The sequence below is a fragment of the Lagenorhynchus albirostris genome, chromosome 8 (genome assembly GCF_949774975.1).
Source record: "Lagenorhynchus albirostris chromosome 8, mLagAlb1.1, whole genome shotgun sequence".
NCBI classification, from domain to species: Eukaryota; Metazoa; Chordata; class Mammalia; order Artiodactyla; family Delphinidae; genus Lagenorhynchus; species Lagenorhynchus albirostris.
In genome coordinates, this window is record NC_083102.1 from 106,563,472 (window position 1) to 106,586,139 (window position 22,668).

A 22,668-nucleotide genomic window follows, 5' to 3' on the forward strand; every position below is an offset into this window, starting at 1 on the left:
CTTCCAGACATGGCTTCATGCGGGGTGTGCCGGGAGCCACACAGCACGCTAAGGTGCTGACTTTCTCCTCGAGCAGAGTGACTTCAGGCACGAGGGCGGGCCTCGCAGTGTTGCAAGCACAGCGTTCTCTCATGGCAGCTCACACAAGGGCCATGACAGAGTCTTCCTGGGCACCTCGCACCCACCAGCCATGTTGTCCCGAAGGGCGTTCGAGGGCTCTGGAGAGGTAGCGCTCCTCAAGGAACGCGCAGTGTGTGGTTGCCCAGCACTCGGCACGCACGGGGGTCCTCCGAGGGAATCAACCAATGGACCTCGACATTGCTCAGCCGGCCCACAGGTGTCTGGAGGCACTCAGGGACCTTGGAGGGAAAACGCTGCACGCCCCTGGGGCCTAGGAGTCCCCGGGCGTGTACTGCCTTGAAAGCAAAGCGACTAAGAACTCCCGGAAAGAGCTGCATGCCTCCCTTTCTGCACGGCTACTCAGGGCCTAACCTGGAGGCCAGTTCTCACGTTGAGGCTCCCTTTGGCTCTGGAGCCTGCCGTGCGGACCGCCACCGCGGCCGCGGAAGCCCCTGGTTTAGAGAGAGCAAACTCATGATTTTCCCCGAAGCACTCTTCCAGGGCTCACTGGCCTGTCGGGAGCCGGGAATGTCAGGGAGCGTCAAGGCAGGCATGAATGCCGCCCTCAAAATGGGAAAGCAGGGCTAGTTCCAGCAGGCCCCCGTGTTCATGGGCACACTCAGCGTACATCCCTGTGGTTTCTGACGAGTCCCAGGAGACACCGGTTACCCTGCGTTTCCTTCCCCGAGTCAACTTATCGCAGGAGGGAGTCCCGCATCCAGCGAACTGTCTCAACCAAGGAACGCCGTAGCCGCTCCTCTGGGCCTGGGGCTGCCTGCAGTGCCAAAGAAGGAACAGGACTTGAATTGCAGTAAGAACCCAAGCCGCCGTCCTCTAGGAGGCGCGGTGCCTTCAGTCAGGAGGTCCTGGATGGAATGCGAAGACGAGGGTTACTCTGAGCGCAGCTCCGATTAGGGCAACGCGTAAGACCTCCGCGCCATGTGGGATGTGGCAGAACGGCGTTCGTGAACGTGTGCGAGTGCTGAGGAAACCAAGCTGCTCCAAAAGAGAGGGCAGTGCGTTCCCCTACGCTCGGCGTGCACAGAGGGGCTCTAAGGGGCTACGGGCCTGGATGGTGCTTAGCAGAGCCAGGTGCGCCTGGGGTTACTCAGTGTTCCTGCCGGGAACAGGGCGCCCCGGCTAGCCTCCCAGGTGTCCAGAAGGCTGTGCTGCCGTTCAAGGTATGCAGAGCAGAGGCCACCGCCTCCTGGAAAGTGCAGCACGCCTCCGCTTCTGCACGGCAAACCAGGGCCTTACTTCCAGGCATGGCTTCATGCGGGGTGTGCCGGGAGCCACACAGCACGCTAAGGTGCTGACTTTCTCCTCGAGCAGAGTGACTTCAGGCACGAGGGCGGGCCTCGCAGTGTTGCAAGCACAGCGTTCTCTCATGGCAGCTCACACAAGGGCCGTGACAGAGTCTTCCTGGGCACCTCGCACCCACCAGCCATGTTGTCCCGAAGGGCGTTCGAGGGCTCTGGAGAGGTAGCGCTCCTCAAGGAACGCGCAGTGTGTGGTTGCCCGGCACTCGGCACGCACGGGGGTCCTCCGAGGGAATCAACCAATGGACCTCGACGTTGCTCAGCCGGCCCACAGGTGTCTGGAGGCACTCAGGGACCTTGGAGGGAAAACGCTGCACGCCCCTGGGGCCTAGGAGTCCCCGGGCGTGTACTGCCTTGAAAGCAAAGCGACTAAGAACTCCCGGAAAGAGCTGCATGCCTCCCTTTCTGCACGGCTACTCAGGGCCTAACCTGGAGGCCAGTTCTCACGTTGAGGCTCCCTTTGGCTCTGGAGCCTGCCGTGCGGACCGCCACCGCGGCCGCGGAAGCCCCTGGTTTAGAGAGAGCAAACTCATGATTTTCCCCGAAGCACTCTTCCAGGGCTCACTGGCCTGTCGGGAGCCGGGAATGTCAGGGAGCGTCAAGGCAGGCATGAATGCCGCCCTCAAAATGGGAAAGCAGGGCTAGTTCCAGCAGGCCCCCGTGTTCATGGGCACACTCAGCGTACATCCCTGTGGTTTCTGACGAGTCCCAGGAGACACCGGTTACCCTGCGTTTCCTTCCCCGAGTCAACTTATCGCAGGAGGGAGTCCCGCATCCAGCGAACTGTCTCAACCAAGGAACGCCGTAGCCGCTCCTCTGGGCCTGGGGCTGCCTGCAGTGCCAAAGAAGGAACAGGACTTGAATTGCAGTAAGAACCCAAGCCGCCGTCCTCTAGGAGGCGCGGTGCCTTCAGTCAGGAGGTCCTGGATGGAATGCGAAGACGAGGGTTACTCTGAGCGCAGCTCCGATTAGGGCAACGCGTAAGACCTCCGCGCCATGTGGGATGTGGCAGAACGGCGTTCGTGAACGTGTGCGAGTGCTGAGGAAACCAAGCTGCTCCAAAAGAGAGGGCAGTGCGTTCCCCTACGCTCGGCGTGCACAGAGGGGCTCTAAGGGGCTACGGGCCTGGATGGTGCTTAGCAGAGCCAGGTGCGCCTGGGGTTACTCAGTGTTCCTGCCGGGAACAGGGCGCCCCGGCTAGCCTCCCAGGTGTCCAGAAGGCTGTGCTGCCGTTCAAGGTATGCAGAGCAGAGGCCACCGCCTCCTGGAAAGTGCAGCACGCCTCCGCTTCTGCACGGCAAACCAGGGCCTTACTTCCAGGCATGGCTTCATGCGGGGTGTGCCGGGAGCCACACAGCACGCTAAGGTGCTGACTTTCTCCTCGAGCAGAGTGACTTCAGGCACGAGGGCGGGCCTCGTAGTGTTGCAAGCACAGCGTTCTCTCATGGCAGCTCACACAAGGGCCATGACAGAGTCTTCCTGGGCACCTCGCACCCACCAGCCATGTTGTCCCGAAGGGCGTTCGAGGGCTCTGGAGAGGTAGCGCTCCTCAAGGAACGCGCAGTGTGTGGTTGCCCGGCACTCGGCACGCACGGGGGTCCTCCGAGGGAATCAACCAATGGACCTCGACGTTGCTCAGCCGGCCCACAGGTGTCTGGAGGCACTCAGGGACCTTGGAGGGAAAACGCTGCACGCCCCTGGGGCCTAGGAGTCCCCGGGCGTGTACTGCCTTGAAAGCAAAGCGATTAAGAACTCCCGGAAAGAGCTGCATGCCTCCCTTTCTGCACGGCTACTCAGGGCCTAACCTGGAGGCCAGTTCTCACGTTGAGGCTCCCTTTGGCTCTGGAGCCTGCCGTGCGGACCGCCACCGCGGCCGCGGAAGCCCCTGGTTTAGAGAGAGCAAACTCATGATTTTCCCCGAAGCACTCTTCCAGGGCTCACTGGCCTGTCGGGAGCCGGGAATGTCAGGGAGCGTCAAGGCAGGCATGAATGCCGCCCTCAAAATGGGAAAGCAGGGCTAGTTCCAGCAGGCCCCCGTGTTCATGGGCACACTCGGCGTACATCCCTGTGGTTTCTGACGAGTCCCAGGAGACACCGGTTACCCTGCGTTTCCTTCCCCGAGTCAACTTATCGCAGGAGGGAGTCCCGCATCCAGCGAACTGTCTCAACCAAGGAACGCCGTAGCCGCTCCTCTGGGCCTGGGGCTGCCTGCAGTGCCAAAGAAGGAACAGGACTTGAATTGCAGTAAGAACCCAAGCCGCCGTCCTCTAGGAGGCACGGTGCCTTCAGTCAGGAGGTCCTGGATGGAATGCGAAGACGAGGGTTACTCTGAGCGCAGCTCCGATTAGGGCAACGCGTAAGACCTCCGCGCCATGTGGGATGTGGCAGAACGGCGTTCGTGAACGTTTGCGAGTGCTGAGGAAACCAAGCTGCTCCAAAAGAGAGGGCAGTGCGTTCCCCTACGCTCGGCGTGCACAGAGGGGCTCTAAGGGGCTACGGGCCTGGATGGTGCTTAGCAGAGCCAGGTGCGCCTGGGGTTACTCAGTGTTCCTGCCGGGAACAGGGCGCCCCGGCTAGCCTCCCAGGTGTCCAGAAGGCTGTGCTGCCGTTCAAGGTATGCAGAGCAGAGGCCACCGCCTCCTGGAAAGTGCAGCACGCCTCCGCTTCTGCACGGCAAACCAGGGCCTTACTTCCAGGCATGGCTTCATGCAGGGTGTGCCGGGAGCCACACAGCACGCTAAGGTGCTGACTTTCTCCTCGAGCAGAGTGACTTCAGGCACGAGGGTGGGCCTCGCAGTGTTGCAAGCACAGCGTTCTCTCATGGCAGCTCACACAAGGGCCATGACAGAGTCTTCCTGGGCACCTCGCACCCACCAGCCATGTTGTCCCGAAGGGCGTTCGAGGGCTCTGGAGAGGTAGCGCTCCTCAAGGAACGCGCAGTGTGTGGTTGCCCGGCACTCGGCACGCACGGGGGTCCTCCGAGGGAATCAACCAATGGACCTCGACGTTGCTCAGCCGGCCCACAGGTGTCTGGAGGCACTCAGGGACCTTGGAGGGAAAACGCTGCACGCCCCTGGGGCCTAGGAGTCCCCGGGCGTGTACTGCCTTGAAAGCAAAGCGACTAAGAACTCCCGGAAAGAGCTGCATGCCTCCCTTTCTGCACGGCTACTCAGGGCCTAACCTGGAGGCCAGTTCTCACGTTGAGGCTCCCTTTGGCTCTGGAGCCTGCCGTGCGGACCGCCACCGCGGCCGCGGAAGCCCCTGGTTTAGAGAGAGCAAACTCATGATTTTCCCCGAAGCACTCTTCCAGGGCTCACTGGCCTGTCGGGAGCCGGGAATGTCAGGGAGCGTCAAGGCAGGCATGAATGCCGCCCTCAAAATGGGAAAGCAGGGCTAGTTCCAGCAGGCCCCCGTGTTCATGGGCACACTCGGCGTACATCCCTGTGGTTTCTGACGAGTCCCAGGAGACACCGGTTACCCTGCGTTTCCTTCCCCGAGTCAACTTATCGCAGGAGGGAGTCCCGCATCCAGCGAACTGTCTCAACCAAGGAACGCCGTAGCCGCTCCTCTGGGCCTGGGGCTGCCTGCAGTGCCAAAGAAGGAACAGGACTTGAATTGCAGTAAGAACCCAAGCCGCCGTCCTCTAGGAGGCGCGGTGCCTTCAGTCAGGAGGTCCTGGATGGAATGCGAAGACGAGGGTTACTCTGAGCGCAGCTCCGATTAGGGCAACGCGTAAGACCTCCGCGCCATGTGGGATGTGGCAGAACGGCGTTCGTGAACGTGTGCGAGTGCTGAGGAAACCAAGCTGCTCCAAAAGAGAGGGCAGTGCGTTCCCCTACGCTCGGCGTGCACAGAGGGGCTCTAAGGGGCTACGGGCCTGGATGGTGCTTAGCAGAGCCAGGTGCGCCTGGGGTTACTCAGTGTTCCTGCCGGGAACAGGGCGCCCCGGCTAGCCTCCCAGGTGTCCAGAAGGCTGTGCTGCCGTTCAAGGTATGCAGAGCAGAGGCCACCGCCTCCTGGAAAGTGCAGCACGCCTCCGCTTCTGCACGGCAAACCAGGGCCTTACTTCCAGGCATGGCTTCATGCGGGGTGTGCCGGGAGCCACACAGCACGCTAAGGTGCTGACTTTCTCCTCGAGCAGAGTGACTTCAGGCACGAGGGCGGGCCTCGCAGTGTTGCAAGCACAGCGTTCTCTCATGGCAGCTCACACAAGGGCCATGACAGAGTCTTCCTGGGCACCTCGCACCCACCAGCCATGTTGTCCCGAAGGGCGTTCGAGGGCTCTGGAGAGGTAGCGCTCCTCAAGGAACGCGCAGTGTGTGGTTGCCCGGCACTCGGCACGCACGGGGGTCCTCCGAGGGAATCAACCAATGGACCTCGACGTTGCTCAGCCGGCCCACAGGTGTCTGGAGGCACTCAGGGACCTTGGAGGGAAAACGCTGCACGCCCCTGGGGCCTAGGAGTCCCCGGGCGTGTACTGCCTTGAAAGCAAAGCGACTAAGAACTCCCGGAAAGAGCTGCATGCCTCCCTTTCTGCACGGCTACTCAGGGCCTAACCTGGAGGCCAGTTCTCACGTTGAGGCTCCCTTTGGCTCTGGAGCCTGCCGTGCGGACCGCCACCGCGGCCGCGGAAGCCCCTGGTTTAGAGAGAGCAAACTCATGATTTTCCCCGAAGCACTCTTCCAGGGCTCACTGGCCTGTCGGGAGCCGGGAATGTCAGGGAGCGTCAAGGCAGGCATGAATGCCGCCCTCAAAATGGGAAAGCAGGGCTAGTTCCAGCAGGCCCCCGTGTTCATGGGCACACTCAGCGTACATCCCTGTGGTTTCTGACGAGTCCCAGGAGACACCGGTTACCCTGCGTTTCCTTCCCCGAGTCAACTTATCGCAGGAGGGAGTCCCGCATCCAGCGAACTCTCTCAACCAAGGAACGCCATAGCCGCTCCTCTGGGCCTGGGGCTGCCTGCAGTGCCAAAGAAGGAACAGGACTTGAATTGCAGTAAGAACCCAAGCCGCCGTCCTCTAGGAGGCACGGTGCCTTCAGTCAGGAGGTCCTGGATGGAATGCGAAGACGAGGGTTACTCTGAGCGCAGCTCCGATTAGGGCAACGCGTAAGACCTCCGCGCCATGTGGGATGTGGCAGAACGGCGTTCGTGAACGTGTGCGAGTGCTGAGGAAACCAAGCTGCTCCAAAAGAGAGGGCAGTGCGTTCCCCTACGCTCGGCGTGCACAGAGGGGCTCTAAGGGGCTACGGGCCTGGATGGTGCTTAGCAGAGCCAGGTGCGCCTGGGGTTACTCAGTGTTCCTGCCGGGAACAGGGCGCCCCGGCTAGCCTCCCAGGTGTCCAGAAGGCTGTGCTGCCGTTCAAGGTATGCAGAGCAGAGGCCACCGCCTCCTGGAAAGTGCAGCACGCCTCCGCTTCTGCACGGCAAACCAGGGCCTTACTTCCAGGCATGGCTTCATGCGGGGTGTGCCGGGAGCCACACAGCACGCTAAGGTGCTGACTTTCTCCTCGAGCAGAGTGACTTCAGGCACGAGGGCGGGCCTCGCAGTGTTGCAAGCACAGCGTTCTCTCATGGCAGCTCACACAAGGGCCATGACAGAGTCTTCCTGGGCACCTCGCACCCACCAGCCATGTTGTCCCGAAGGGCGTTCGAGGGCTCTGGAGAGGTAGCGCTCCTCAAGGAACGCGCAGTGTGTGGTTGCCCGGCACTCGGCACGCACGGGGGTCCTCCGAGGGAATCAACCAATGGACCTCGACGTTGCTCAGCCGGCCCACAGGTGTCTGGAGGCACTCAGGGACCTTGGAGGGAAAACGCTGCACGCCCCTGGGGCCTAGGAGTCCCCGGGCGTGTACTGCCTTGAAAGCAAAGCGACTAAGAACTCCCGGAAAGAGCTGCATGCCTCCCTTTCTGCACGGCTACTCAGGGCCTAACCTGGAGGCCAGTTCTCACGTTGAGGCTCCCTTTGGCTCTGGAACCTGCCGTGCGGACCGCCACCGCGGCCGCGGAAGCCCCTGGTTTAGAGAGAGCAAACTCATGATTTTCCCCGAAGCACTCTTCCAGGGCTCACTGGCCTGTCGGGAGCCGGGAATGTCAGGGAGCGTCAAGGCAGGCATGAATGCCGCCCTCAAAATGGGAAAGCAGGGCTAGTTCCAGCAGGCCCCCGTGTTCATGGGCACACTCAGCGTACATCCCTGTGGTTTCTGACGAGTCCCAGGAGACACCGGTTACCCTGCGTTTCCTTCCCCGAGTCAACTTATCGCAGGAGGGAGTCCCGCATCCAGCGAACTGTCTCAACCAAGGAACGCCGTAGCCGCTCCTCTGGGCCTGGGGCTGCCTGCAGTGCCAAAGAAGGAACAGGACTTGAATTGCAGTAAGAACCCAAGCCGCCGTCCTCTAGGAGGCGCGGTGCCTTCAGTCAGGAGGTCCTGGATGGAATGCGAAGACGAGGGTTACTCTGAGCGCAGCTCCGATTAGGGCAACGCGTAAGACCTCCGCGCCATGTGGGATGTGGCAGAACGGCGTTCGTGAACGTGTGCGAGTGCTGAGGAAACCAAGCTGCTCCAAAAGAGAGGGCAGTGCGTTCCCCTACGCTCGGCGTGCACAGAGGGGCTCTAAGGGGCTACGGGCCTGGATGGTGCTTAGCAGAGCCAGGTGCGCCTGGGGTTACTCAGTGTTCCTGCCGGGAACAGGGCGCCCCGGCTAGCCTCCCAGGTGTCCAGAAGGCTGTGCTGCCGTTCAAGGTATGCAGAGCAGAGGCCACCGCCTCCTGGAAAGTGCAGCACGCCTCCGCTTCTGCACGGCAAACCAGGGCCTTACTTCCAGGCATGGCTTCATGCGGGGTGTGCCGGGAGCCACACAGCACGCTAAGGTGCTGACTTTCTCCTCGAGCAGAGTGACTTCAGGCACGAGGGCGGGCCTCGCAGTGTTGCAAGCACAGCGTTCTCTCATGGCAGCTCACACAAGGGCCATGACAGAGTCTTCCTGGGCACCTCGCACCCACCAGCCATGTTGTCCCGAAGGGCGTTCGAGGGCTCTGGAGAGGTAGCGCTCCTCAAGGAACGCGCAGTGTGTGGTTGCCCGGCACTCGGCACGCACGGGGGTCCTCCGAGGGAATCAACCAATGGACCTCGACGTTGCTCAGCCGGCCCACAGGTGTCTGGAGGCACTCAGGGACCTTGGAGGGAAAACGCTGCACGCCCCTGGGGCCTAGGAGTCCCCGGGCGTGTACTGCCTTGAAAGCAAAGCGACTAAGAACTCCCGGAAAGAGCTGCATGCCTCCCTTTCTGCACGGCTACTCAGGGCCTAACCTGGAGGCCAGTTCTCACGTTGAGGCTCCCTTTGGCTCTGGAGCCTGCCGTGCGGACCGCCACCGCGGCCGCGGAAGCCCCTGGTTTAGAGAGAGCAAACTCATGATTTTCCCCGAAGCACTCTTCCAGGGCTCACTGGCCTGTCGGGAGCCGGGAATGTCAGGGAGCGTCAAGGCAGGCATGAATGCCGCCCTCAAAATGGGAAAGCAGGGCTAGTTCCAGCAGGCCCCCGTGTTCATGGGCACACTCGGCGTACATCCCTGTGGTTTCTGACGAGTCCCAGGAGACACCGGTTACCCTGCGTTTCCTTCCCCGAGTCAACTTATCGCAGGAGGGAGTCCCGCATCCAGCGAACTGTCTCAACCAAGGAACGCCGTAGCCGCTCCTCTGGGCCTGGGGCTGCCTGCAGTGCCAAAGAAGGAACAGGACTTGAATTGCAGTAAGAACCCAAGCCGCCGTCCTCTAGGAGGCACGGTGCCTTCAGTCAGGAGGTCCTGGATGGAATGCGAAGACGAGGGTTACTCTGAGCGCAGCTCCGATTAGGGCAACGCGTAAGACCTCCGCGCCATGTGGGATGTGGCAGAACGGCGTTCGTGAACGTGTGCGAGTGCTGAGGAAACCAAGCTGCTCAAAAAGAGAGGGCAGTGCGTTCCCCTACGCTCGGCGTGCACAGAGGGGCTCTAAGGGGCTACGGGCCTGGATGGTGCTTAGCAGAGCCAGGTGCGCCTGGGGTTACTCAGTGTTCCTGCCGGGAACAGGGCGCCCCGGCTAGCCTCCCAGGTGTCCAGAAGGCTGTGCTGCCGTTCAAGGTATGCAGAGCAGAGGCCACCGCCTCCTGGAAAGTGCAGCACGCCTCCGCTTCTGCACGGCAAACCAGGGCCTTACTTCCAGGCATGGCTTCATGCGGGGTGTGCCGGGAGCCACACAGCACGCTAAGGTGCTGACTTTCTCCTCGAGCAGAGTGACTTCAGGCACGAGGGCGGGCCTCGCAGTGTTGCAAGCACAGCGTTCTCTCATGGCAGCTCACACAAGGGCCATGACAGAGTCTTCCTGGGCACCTCGCACCCACCAGCCATGTTGTCCCGAAGGGCGTTCGAGGGCTCTGGAGAGGTAGCGCTCCTCAAGGAACGCGCAGTGTGTGGTTGCCCGGCACTCGGCACGCACGGGGGTCCTCCGAGGGAATCAACCAATGGACCTCGACGTTGCTCAGCCGGCCCACAGGTGTCTGGAGGCACTCAGGGACCTTGGAGGGAAAACGCTGCACGCCCCTGGGGCCTAGGAGTCCCCGGGCGTGTACTGCCTTGAAAGCAAAGCGACTAAGAACTCCCGGAAAGAGCTGCATGCCTCCCTTTCTGCACGGCTACTCAGGGCCTAACCTGGAGGCCAGTTCTCACGTTGAGGCTCCCTTTGGCTCTGGAGCCTGCCGTGCGGACCGCCACCGCGGCCGCGGAAGCCCCTGGTTTAGAGAGAGCAAACTCATGATTTTCCCCGAAGCACTCTTCCAGGGCTCACTGGCCTGTCGGGAGCCGGGAATGTCAGGGAGCGTCAAGGCAGGCATGAATGCCGCCCTCAAAATGGGAAAGCAGGGCTAGTTCCAGCAGGCCCCCGTGTTCATGGGCACACTCAGCGTACATCCCTGTGGTTTCTGACGAGTCCCAGGAGACACCGGTTACCCTGCGTTTCCTTCCCCGAGTCAACTTATCGCAGGAGGGAGTCCCGCATCCAGCGAACTGTCTCAACCAAGGAACGCCGTAGCCGCTCCTCTGGGCCTGGGGCTGCCTGCAGTGCCAAAGAAGGAACAGGACTTGAATTGCAGTAAGAACCCAAGCCGCCGTCCTCTAGGAGGCACGGTGCCTTCAGTCAGGAGGTCCTGGATGGAATGCGAAGACGAGGGTTACTCTGAGCGCAGCTCCGATTAGGGCAACGCGTAAGACCTCCGCGCCATGTGGGATGTGGCAGAACGGCGTTCGTGAACGTGTGCGAGTGCTGAGGAAACCAAGCTGCTCCAAAAGAGAGGGCAGTGCGTTTCCCTACGCTCGGCGTGCACAGAGGGGCTCTAAGGGGCTACGGGCCTGGATGGTGCTTAGCAGAGCCAGGTGCGCCTGGGGTTACTCAGTGTTCCTGCCGGGAACAGGGCGCCCCGGCTAGCCTCCCAGGTGTCCAGAAGGCTGTGCTGCCGTTCAAGGTATGCAGAGCAGAGGCCACCGCCTCCTGGAAAGTGCAGCACGCCTCCGCTTCTGCACGGCAAACCAGGGCCTTACTTCCAGGCATGGCTTCATGCGGGGTGTGCCGGGAGCCACACAGCACGCTAAGGTGCTGACTTTCTCCTCGAGCAGAGTGACTTCAGGCACGAGGGCGGGCCTCGCAGTGTTGCAAGCACAGCGTTCTCTCATGGCAGCTCACACAAGGGCCGTGACAGAGTCTTCCTGGGCACCTCGCACCCACCAGCCATGTTGTCCCGAAGGGCGTTCGAGGGCTCTGGAGATGTAGCGCTCCTCAAGGAACGCGCAGTGTGTGGTTGCCCAGCACTCGGCACGCACGGGGGTCCTCCGAGGGAATCAACCAATGGACCTCGACGTTGCTCAGCCGGCCCACAGGTGTCTGGAGGCACTCAGGGACCTTGGAGGGAAAACGCTGCACGCCCCTGGGGCCTAGGAGTCCCCGGGCGTGTACTGCCTTGAAAGCAAAGCGACTAAGAACTCCCGGAAAGAGCTGCATGCCTCCCTTTCTGCACGGCTACTCAGGGCCTAACCTGGAGGCCAGTTCTCACGTTGAGGCTCCCTTTGGCTCTGGAGCCTGCCGTGCGGACCGCCACCGCGGCCGCGGCAGCCCCTGGTTTAGAGAGAGCAAACTCATGATTTTCCCCGAAGCACTCTTCCAGGGCTCACTGGCCTGTCGGGAGCCGGGAATGTCAGGGAGGGTCAAGGCAGGCATGAATGCCGCCCTCAAAATGGGAAAGCAGGGCTAGTTCCAGCAGGCCCCCGTGTTCATGGGCACACTCAGCGTACATCCCTGTGGTTTCTGACGAGTCCCAGGAGACACCGGTTACCCTGCGTTTCCTTCCCCGAGTCAACTTATCGCAGGAGGGAGTCCCGCATCCAGCGAACTGTCTCAACCAAGGAACGCCGTAGCCGCTCCTCTGGGCCTGGGGCTGCCTGCAGTGCCAAAGAAGGAACAGGACTTGAATTGCAGTAAGAACCCAAGCCGCCGTCCTCTAGGAGGCACGGTGCCTTCAGTCAGGAGGTCCTGGATGGAATGCGAAGACGAGGGTTACTCTGAGCGCAGCTCCGATTAGGGCAACGCGTAAGACCTCCGCGCCATGTGGGATGTGGCAGAACGGCGTTCGTGAACGTGTGCGAGTGCTGAGGAAACCAAGCTGCTCCAAAAGAGAGGGCAGTGCGTTTCCCTACGCTCGGCGTGCACAGAGGGGCTCTAAGGGGCTACGGGCCTGGATGGTGCTTAGCAGAGCCAGGTGCGCCTGGGGTTACTCAGTGTTCCTGCCGGGAACAGGGCGCCCCGGCTAGCCTCCCAGGTGTCCAGAAGGCTGTGCTGCCGTTCAAGGTATGCAGAGCAGAGGCCACCGCCTCCTGGAAAGTGCAGCACGCCTCCGCTTCTGCACGGCAAACCAGGGCCTTACTTCCAGGCATGGCTTCATGCGGGGTGTGCCGGGAGCCACACAGCACGCTAAGGTGCTGACTTTCTCCTCGAGCAGAGTGACTTCAGGCACGAGGGCGGGCCTCGCAGTGTTGCAAGCACAGCGTTCTCTCATGGCAGCTCACACAAGGGCCATGACAGAGTCTTCCTGGGCACCTCGCACCCACCAGCATGTTGTCCCGAAGGGCGTTCGAGGGCTCTGGAGAGGTAGCGCTCCTCAAGGAACGCGCAGTGTGTGGTTGCCCGGCACTCGGCACGCACGGGGGTCCTCCGAGGGAATCAACCAATGGACCTCGACGTTGCTCAGCCGGCCCACAGGTGTCTGGAGGCACTCAGGGACCTTGGAGGGAAAACGCTGCACGCCCCTGGGGCCTAGGAGTCCCCGGGCGTGTACTGCCTTGAAAGCAAAGCGACTAAGAACTCCCGGAAAGAGCTGCATGCCTCCCTTTCTGCACGGCTACTCAGGGCCTAACCTGGAGGCCAGTTCTCACGTTGAGGCTCCCTTTCGCTCTGGAGCCTGCCGTGCGGACCGCCACCGCGGCCGCGGAAGCCCCTGGTTTAGAGAGAGCAAACTCATGATTTTCCCCGAAGCACTCTTCCAGGGCTCACTGGCCTGTCGGGAGCCGGGAATGTCAGGGAGCGTCAAGGCAGGCATGAATGCCGCCCTCAAAATGGGAAAGCAGGGCTAGTTCCAGCAGGCCCCCGTGTTCATGGGCACACTCAGCGTATATCCCTGTGGTTTCTGACGAGTCCCAGGAGACACCGGTTACCCTGCGTTTCCTTCCCCGAGTCAACTTATCGCAGGAGGGAGTCCCGCATCCAGCGAACTGTCTCAACCAAGGAACGCCGTAGCCGCTCCTCTGGGCCTGGGGCTGCCTGCAGTGCCAAAGAAGGAACAGGACTTGAATTGCAGTAAGAACCCAAGCCGCCGTCCTCTAGGAGGCACGGTGCCTTCAGTCAGGAGGTCCTGGATGGAATGCGAAGACGAGGGTTACTCTGAGCGCAGCTCCGATTAGGGCAACGCGTAAGACCTCCGCGCCATGTGGGATGTGGCAGAACGGCGTTCGTGAACGTGTGCGAGTGCTGAGGAAACCAAGCTGCTCCAAAAGAGAGGGCAGTGCGTTTCCCTACGCTCGGCGTGCACAGAGGGGCTCTAAGGGGCTACGGGCCTGGATGGTGCTTAGCAGAGCCAGGTGCGCCTGGGGTTACTCAGTGTTCCTGCCGGGAACAGGGCGCCCCGGCTAGCCTCCCAGGTGTCCAGAAGGCTGTGCTGCCGTTCAAGGTATGCAGAGCAGAGGCCACCGCCTCCTGGAAAGTGCAGCACGCCTCCGCTTCTGCACGGCAAACCAGGGCCTTACTTCCAGGCATGGCTTCATGCGGGGTGTGCCGGGAGCCACACAGCACGCTAAGGTGCTGACTTTCTCCTCGAGCAGAGTGACTTCAGGCACGAGGGCGGGCCTCGCAGTGTTGCAAGCACAGCGTTCTCTCATGGCAGCTCACACAAGGGCCGTGACAGAGTCTTCCTGGGCACCTCGCACCCACCAGCCATGTTGTCCCGAAGGGCGTTCGAGGGCTCTGGAGATGTAGCGCTCCTCAAGGAACGCGCAGTGTGTGGTTGCCCAGCACTCGGCACGCACGGGGGTCCTCCGAGGGAATCAACCAATGGACCTCGACGTTGCTCAGCCGGCCCACAGGTGTCTGGAGGCACTCAGGGACCTTGGAGGGAAAACGCTGCACGCCCCTGGGGCCTAGGAGTCCCCGGGCATGTACTGCCTTGAAAGCAAAGCGACTAAGAACTCCCGGAAAGAGCTGCATGCCTCCCTTTCTGCACGGCTACTCAGGGCCTAACCTGGAGGCCAGTTCTCACGTTGAGGCTCCCTTTGGCTCTGGAGCCTGCCGTGCGGACCGCCACCGCGGCCGCGGAAGCCCCTGGTTTAGAGAGAGCAAACTCATGATTTTCCCCGAAGCACTCTTCCAGGGCTCACTGGCCTGTCGGGAGCCGGGAATGTCAGGGAGCGTCAAGGCAGGCATGAATGCCGCCCTCAAAATGGGAAAGCAGGGCTAGTTCCAGCAGGCCCCCGTGTTCATGGGCACACTCAGCGTACATCCCTGTGGTTTCTGACGAGTCCCAGGAGACACCGGTTACCCTGCGTTTCCTTCCCCGAGTCAACTTATCGCAGGAGGGAGTCCCGCATCCGGCGAACTGTCTCAACCAAGGAACGCCGTAGCCGCTCCTCTGGGCCTGGGGCTGCCTGCAGTGCCAAAGAAGGAACAGGACTTGAATTGCAGTAAGAACCCAAGCCGCCGTCCTCTAGGAGGCACGGTGCCTTCAGTCAGGAGGTCCTGGATGGAATGCGAAGACGAGGGTTACTCTGAGCGCAGCTCCGATTAGGGCAACGCGTAAGACCTCCGCGCCATGTGGGATGTGGCAGAACGGCGTTCGTGAACGTGTGCGAGTGCTGAGGAAACCAAGCTGCTCCAAAAGAGAGGGCAGTGCGTTTCCCTACGCTCGGCGTGCACAGAGGGGCTCTAAGGGGCTACGGGCCTGGATGGTGCTTAGCAGAGCCAGGTGCGCCTGGGGTTACTCAGTGTTCCTGCCGGGAACAGGGCGCCCCGGCTAGCCTCCCAGGTGTCCAGAAGGCTGTGCTGCCGTTCAAGGTATGCAGAGCAGAGGCCACCGCCTCCTGGAAAGTGCAGCACGCCTCCGCTTCTGCACGGCAAACCAGGGCCTTACTTCCAGGCATGGCTTCATGCGGGGTGTGCCGGGAGCCACACAGCACGCTAAGGTGCTGACTTTCTCCTCGAGCAGAGTGACTTCAGGCACGAGGGCGGGCCTCGCAGTGTTGCAAGCACAGCGTTCTCTCATGGCAGCTCACACAAGGGCCGTGACAGAGTCTTCCTGGGCACCTCGCACCCACCAGCCATGTTGTCCCGAAGGGCGTTCGAGGGCTCTGGAGATGTAGCGCTCCTCAAGGAACGCGCAGTGTGTGGTTGCCCAGCACTCGGCACGCACGGGGGTCCTCCGAGGGAATCAACCAATGGACCTCGACGTTGCTCAGCCGGCCCACAGGTGTCTGGAGGCACTCAGGGACCTTGGAGGGAAAACGCTGCACGCCCCTGGGGCCTAGGAGTCCCCGGGCGTGTACTGCCTTGAAAGCAAAGCGACTAAGAACTCCCGGAAAGAGCTGCATGCCTCCCTTTCTGCACGGCTACTCAGGGCCTAACCTGGAGGCCAGTTCTCACGTTGAGGCTCCCTTTGGCTCTGGAGCCTGCCGTGCGGACCGCCACCGCGGCCGCGGCAGCCCCTGGTTTAGAGAGAGCAAACTCATGATTTTCCCCGAAGCACTCTTCCAGGGCTCACTGGCCTGTCGGGAGCCGGGAATGTCAGGGAGCGTCAAGGCAGGCATGAATGCCGCCCTCAAAATGGGAAAGCAGGGCTAGTTCCAGCAGGCCCCCGTGTTCATGGGCACACTCAGCGTACATCCCTGTGGTTTCTGACGAGTCCCAGGAGACACCGGTTACCCTGCGTTTCCTTCCCCGAGTCAACTTATCGCAGGAGGGAGTCCCGCATCCGGCGAACTTTCTCAACCAAGGAACGCCGTAGCCGCTCCTCTGGGCCTGGGGCTGCCTGCAGTGCCAAAGAAGGAACAGGACTTGAATTGCAGTAAGAACCCAAGCCGCCGTCCTCTAGGAGGCACGGTGCCTTCAGTCAGGAGGTCCTGGATGGAATGCGAAGACGAGGGTTACTCTGAGCGCAGCTCCGATTAGGGCAACGCGTAAGACCTCCGCGCCATGTGGGATGTGGCAGAACGGCGTTCGTGAACGTGTGCGAGTGCTGAGGAAACCAAGCTGCTCCAAAAGAGAGGGCAGTGCGTTTCCCTACGCTCGGCGTGCACAGAGGGGCTCTAAGGGGCTACGGGCCTGGATGGTGCTTAGCAGAGCCAGGTGCGCCTGGGGTTACTCAGTGTTCCTGCCGGGAACAGGGCGCCCCGGCTAGCCTCCCAGGTGTCCAGAAGGCTGTGCTGCCGTTCAAGGTATGCAGAGCAGAGGCCACCGCCTCCTGGAAAGTGCAGCACGCCTCCGCTTCTGCACGGCAAACCAGGGCCTTACTTCCAGGCATGGCTTCATGCTGGGTGTGCCGGGAGCCACACAGCACGCTAAGGTGCTGACTTTCTCCTCGAGCAGAGTGACTTCAGGCACGAGGGCGGGCCTCGCAGTGTTGCAAGCACAGCGTTCTCTCATGGCAGCTCACACAAGGGCCGTGACAGAGTCTTCCTGGGCACCTCGCACCCACCAGCCATGTTGTCCCGAAGGGCGTTCGAGGGCTCTGGAGAGGTAGCGCTCCTCAAGGAACGCGCAGTGTGTGGTTGCCCAGCACTCGGCACGCACGGGGGTCCTCCGAGGGAATCAACCAATGGACCTCGACGTTGCTCAGCCGGCCCACAGGTGTCTGGAGGCACTCAGGGACCTTGGAGGGAAAACGCTGCACGCCCCTGGGGCCTAGGAGTCCCCGGGCGTGTACTGCCTTGAAAGCAAAGCGACTAAGAACTCCCGGAAAGAGCTGCATGCCTCCCTTTCTGCACGGCTACTCAGGGCCTAACCTGGAGGCCAGTTCTCACGTTGAGGCTCCCTTTGGCTCTGGAGCCTGCCGTGCGGACCGCCACCGCGGCCGCGGCAGCCCCTGGTTTAGAGAGAGCAAACTCATGATTTTCCCCGAAGCACTCTTCCAGGGCTCACTGGCCTGTTGGGAGCCGGGAATGTCAGGGAGCGTCAAGGCAGGCATGAATGCCGCCCTCAAAATGGGAAAGCAGGGCTAGTTCCAGCAGGCCCCCGTGTTCATGGGCACACTCAGCGTACATCCCTGTGGTTTCTGACGAGTCCCAGGAGACACCGGTTACCCTGCGTTTCCTTCCCCGAGTCAACTTATCGCAGGAGGGAGTCCCGCATCCAGCGAACTGTCTCAACCAAGGAACGCCGTAGCCGCTCCTCTGGGCCTGGGGCTGCCTGCAGTGCCAAAGAAGGAACAGGACTTGAATTGCAGTAAGAACCCAAGCCGCCGTCCTCTAGGAGGCACGGTGCCTTCAGTCAGGAGGTCCTGGATGGAATGCGAAGACGAGGGTTACTCTGAGCGCAGCTCCGATTAGGGCAACGCGTAAGACCTCCGCGCCATGTGGGATGTGGCAGAACGGCGTTCGTGAACGTGTGCGAGTGCTGAGGAAACCAAGCTGCTCCAAAAGAGAGGGCAGTGCGTTTCCCTACGCTCGGCGTGCACAGAGGGGCTCTAAGGGGCTACGGGCCTGGATGGTGCTTAGCAGAGCCAGGTGCGCCTGGGGTTACTCAGTGTTCCTGCCGGGAACAGGGCGCCCCGGCTAGCCTCCCAGGTGTCCAGAAGGCTGTGCTGCCGTTCAAGGTATGCAGAGCAGAGGCCACCGCCTCCTGGAAAGTGCAGCACGCCTCCGCTTCTGCACGGCAAACCAGGGCCTTACTTCCAGGCATGGCTTCATGCGGGGTGTGCCGGGAGCCACACAGCACGCTAAGGTGCTGACTTTCTCCTCGAGCAGAGTGACTTCAGGCACGAGGGCGGGCCTCGCAGTGTTGCAAGCACAGCGTTCTCTCATGGCAGCTCACACAAGGGCCGTGACAGAGTCTTCCTGGGCACCTCGCACCCACCAGCCATGTTGTCCCGAAGGGCTTTCGAGGGCTCTGGAGATGTAGCGCTCCTCAAGGAACGCGCAGTGTGTGGTTGCCCAGCACTCGGCACGCACGGGGGTCCTCCGAGGGAATCAACCAATGGACCTCGACGTTGCTCAGCCGGCCCACAGGTGTCTGGAGGCACTCAGGGACCTTGGAGGGAAAACGCTGCACACCCCTGGGGCCTAGGAGTCCCCGGGCGTGTACTGCCTTGAAAGCAAAGCGACTAAGAACTCCCGGAAAGAGCTGCATGCCTCCCTTTCTGCACGGCTACTCAGGGCCTAACCTGGAGGCCAGTTCTCACGTTGAGGCTCCCTTTGGCTCTGGAGCCTGCCGTGCGGACCGCCACCGCGGCCGCGGCAGCCCCTGGTTTAGAGAGAGCAAACTCATGATTTTCCCCGAAGCACTCTTCCAGGGCTCACTGGCCTGTCGGGAGCCGGGAATGTCAGGGAGCGTCAAGGCAGGCATGAAGGCCGCCCTCAAAATGGGAAAGCAGGGCTAGTTCCAGCAGGCCCCCGTGTTCATGGGCACACTCAGCGTACATCCCTGTGGTTTCTGACGAGTCCCAGGAGACACCGGTTACCCTGCGTTTCCTTCCCCGAGTCAACTTATCGCAGGAGGGAGTCCCGCATCCAGCGAACTGTCTCAACCAAGGAACGCCGTAGCCGCTCCTCTGGGCCTGGGGCTGCCTGCAGTGCCAAAGAAGGAACAGGACTTGAATTGCAGTAAGAACCCAAGCCGCCGTCCTCTAGGAGGCACGGTGCCTTCAGTCAGGAGGTCCTGGATGGAATGCGAAGACGAGGGTTACTCTGAGCGCAGCTCCGATTAGGGCAACGCGTAAGACCTCCGCGCCATGTGGGATGTGGCAGAACGGCGTTCGTGAACGTGTGCGAGTGCTGAGGAAACCAAGCTGCTCCAAAAGAGAGGGCAGTGCGTTTCCCTACGCTCGGCGTGCACAGAGGGGCTCTAAGGGGCTACGGGCCTGGATGGTGCTTAGCAGAGCCAGGTGCGCCTGGGGTTACTCAGTGTTCCTGCCGGGAACAGGGCGCCCCGGCTAGCCTCCCAGGTGTCCAGAAGGCTGTGCTGCCGTTCAAGGTATGCAGAGCAGAGGCCACCGCCTCCTGGAAAGTGCAGCACGCCTCCGCTTCTGCACGGCAAACCAGGGCCTTACTTCCAGGCATGGCTTCATGCGGGGTGTGCCGGGAGCCACACAGCACGCTAAGGTGCTGAGTTTCTCCTCGAGCAGAGTGACTTCAGGCACGAGGGCGGGCCTCGCAGTGTTGCAAGCACAGCGTTCTCTCATGGCAGCTCACACAAGGGCCGTGACAGAGTCTTCCTGGGCACCTCGCACCCACCAGCCATGTTGTCCCGAAGGGCGTTCGAGGGCTCTGGAGATGTAGCGCTCCTCAAGGAACGCGCAGTGTGTGGTTGCCCAGCACTCGGCACGCACGGGGGTCCTCCGAGGGAATCAACCAATGGACCTCGACGTTGCTCAGCCGGCCCACAGGTGTCTGGAGGCACTCAGGGACCTTGGAGGGAAAACGCTGCACGCCCCTGGGGCCTAGGAGTCCCCGGGCGTGTACTGCCTTGAAAGCAAAGCGACTAAGAACTCCCGGAAAGAGCTGCATGCCTCCCTTTCTGCACGGCTACTCAGGGCCTAACCTGGAGGCCAGTTCTCACGTTGAGGCTCCCTTTGGCTCTGGAGCCTGCCGTGCGGACCGCCACCGCGGCCGCGGCAGCCCCTGGTTTAGAGAGAGCAAACTCATGATTTTCCCCGAAGCACTCTTCCAGGGCTCACTGGCCTGTCGGGAGCCGGGAATGTCAGGGAGGGTCAAGGCAGGCATGAATGCCGCCCTCAAAATGGGAAAGCAGGGCTAGTTCCAGCAGGCCCCCGTGTTCATGGGCACACTCAGCGTACATCCCTGTGGTTTCTGACGAGTCCCAGGAGACACCGGTTACCCTGCGTTTCCTTCCCCGAGTCAACTTTTCGCACGAGGGAGTCCCGCATCCAGCGAACTGTCTCAACCAAGGAACGCCGTAGCCGCTCCTCTGGGCCTGGGGCTGCCTGCAGTGCCAAAGAAGGAACAGGACTTGAATTGCAGTAAGAACCCAAGCCGCCGTCCTCTAGGAGGCACGGTGCCTTCAGTCAGGAGGTCCTGGATGGAATGCGAAGACGAGGGTTACTCTGAGCGCAGCTCCGATTAGGGCAACGCGTAAGACCTCCGCGCCATGTGGGATGTGGCAGAACGGCGTTCGTGAACGTGTGCGAGTGCTGAGGAAACCAAGCTGCTCCAAAAGAGAGGGCAGTGCGTTTCCCTACGCTCGGCGTGCACAGAGGGGCTCTAAGGGGCTACGGGCCTGGATGGTGCTTAGCAGAGCCAGGTGCGCCTGGGGTTACTCAGTGTTCCTGCCGGGAACAGGGCGCCCCGGCTAGCCTCCCAGGTGTCCAGAAGGCTGTGCTGCCGTTCAAGGTATGCAGAGCAGAGGCCACCGCCTCCTGGAAAGTGCAGCACGCCTCCGCTTCTGCACGGCAAACCAGGGCCTTACTTCCAGGCATGGCTTCATGCGGGGTGTGCCGGGAGCCACACAGCACGCTAAGGTGCTGACTTTCTCCTCGAGCAGAGTGACTTCAGGCACGAGGGCGGGCCTCGCAGTGTTGCAAGCACAGCGTTCTCTCATGGCAGCTCACACAAGGGCCGTGACAGAGTCTTCCTGGGCACCTCGCACCCACCAGCCATGTTGTCCCGAAGGGCGTTCGAGGGCTCTGGAGATGTAGCGCTCCTCAAGGAACGCGCAGTGTGTGGTTGCCCAGCACTCGGCACGCACGGGGGTCCTCCGAGGGAATCAACCAATGGACCTCGACGTTGCTCAGCCGGCCCACAGGTGTCTGGAGGCACTCAGGGACCTTGGAGGGAAAACGCTGCACGCCCCTGGGGCCTAGGAGTCCCCGGGCGTGTACTGCCTTGAAAGCAAAGCGACTAAGAACTCCCGGAAAGAGCTGCATGCCTCCCTTTCTGCACGGCTACTCAGGGCCTAACCTGGAGGCCAGTTCTCACGTTGAGGCTCCCTTTGGCTCTGGAGCCTGCCGTGCGGACCGCCACCGCGGCCGCGGCAGCCCCTGGTTTAGAGAGAGCAAACTCATGATTTTCCCCGAAGCACTCTTCCAGGGCTCACTGGCCTGTCGGGAGCCGGGAATGTCAGGGAGCGTCAAGGCAGGCATGAAGGCCGCCCTCAAAATGGGAAAGCAGGGCTAGTTCCAGCAGGCCCCCGTGTTCATGGGCACACTCAGCGTACATCCCTGTGGTTTCTGACGAGTCCCAGGAGACACCGGTTACCCTGCGTTTCCTTCCCCGAGTCAACTTATCGCAGGAGGGAGTCCCGCATCCAGCGAACTGTCTCAACCAAGGAACGCCGTAGCCGCTCCTCTGGGCCTGGGGCTGCCTGCAGTGCCAAAGAAGGAACAGGACTTGAATTGCAGTAAGAACCCAAGCCGCCGTCCTCTAGGAGGCACGGTGCCTTCAGTCAGGAGGTCCTGGATGGAATGCGAAGACGAGGGTTACTCTGAGCGCAGCTCCGATTAGGGCAACGCGTAAGACCTCCGCGCCATGTGGGATGTGGCAGAACGGCGTTCGTGAACGTGTGCGAGTGCTGAGGAAACCAAGCTGCTCCAAAAGAGAGGGCAGTGCGTTTCCCTACGCTCGGCGTGCACAGAGGGGCTCTAAGGGGCTACGGGCCTGGATGGTGCTTAGCAGAGCCAGGTGCGCCTGGGGTTACTCAGTGTTCCTGCCGGGAACAGGGCGCCCCGGCTAGCCTCCCAGGTGTCCAGAAGGCTGTGCTGCCGTTCAAGGTATGCAGAGCAGAGGCCACCGCCTCCTGGAAAGTGCAGCACGCCTCCGCTTCTGCACGGCAAACCAGGGCCTTACTTCCAGGCATGGCTTCATGCGGGGTGTGCCGGGAGCCACACAGCACGCTAAGGTGCTGAGTTTCTCCTCGAGCAGAGTGACTTCAGGCACGAGGGCGGGCCTCGCAGTGTTGCAAGCACAGCGTTCTCTCATGGCAGCTCACACAAGGGCCGTGACAGAGTCTTCCTGGGCACCTCGCACCCACCAGCCATGTTGTCCCGAAGGGCGTTCGAGGGCTCTGGAGATGTAGCGCTCCTCAAGGAACGCGCAGTGTGTGGTTGCCCAGCACTCGGCACGCACGGGGGTCCTCCGAGGGAATCAACCAATGGACCTCGACGTTGCTCAGCCGGCCCACAGGTGTCTGGAGGCACTCAGGGACCTTGGAGGGAAAACGCTGCACGCCCCTGGGGCCTAGGAGTCCCCGGGCGTGTACTGCCTTGAAAGCAAAGCGACTAAGAACTCCCGGAAAGAGCTGCATGCCTCCCTTTCTGCACGGCTACTCAGGGCCTAACCTGGAGGCCAGTTCTCACGTTGAGGCTCCCTTTGGCTCTGGAGCCTGCCGTGCGGACCGCCACCGCGGCCGCGGCAGCCCCTGGTTTAGAGAGAGCAAACTCATGATTTTCCCCGAAGCACTCTTCCAGGGCTCACTGGCCTGTCGGGAGCCGGGAATGTC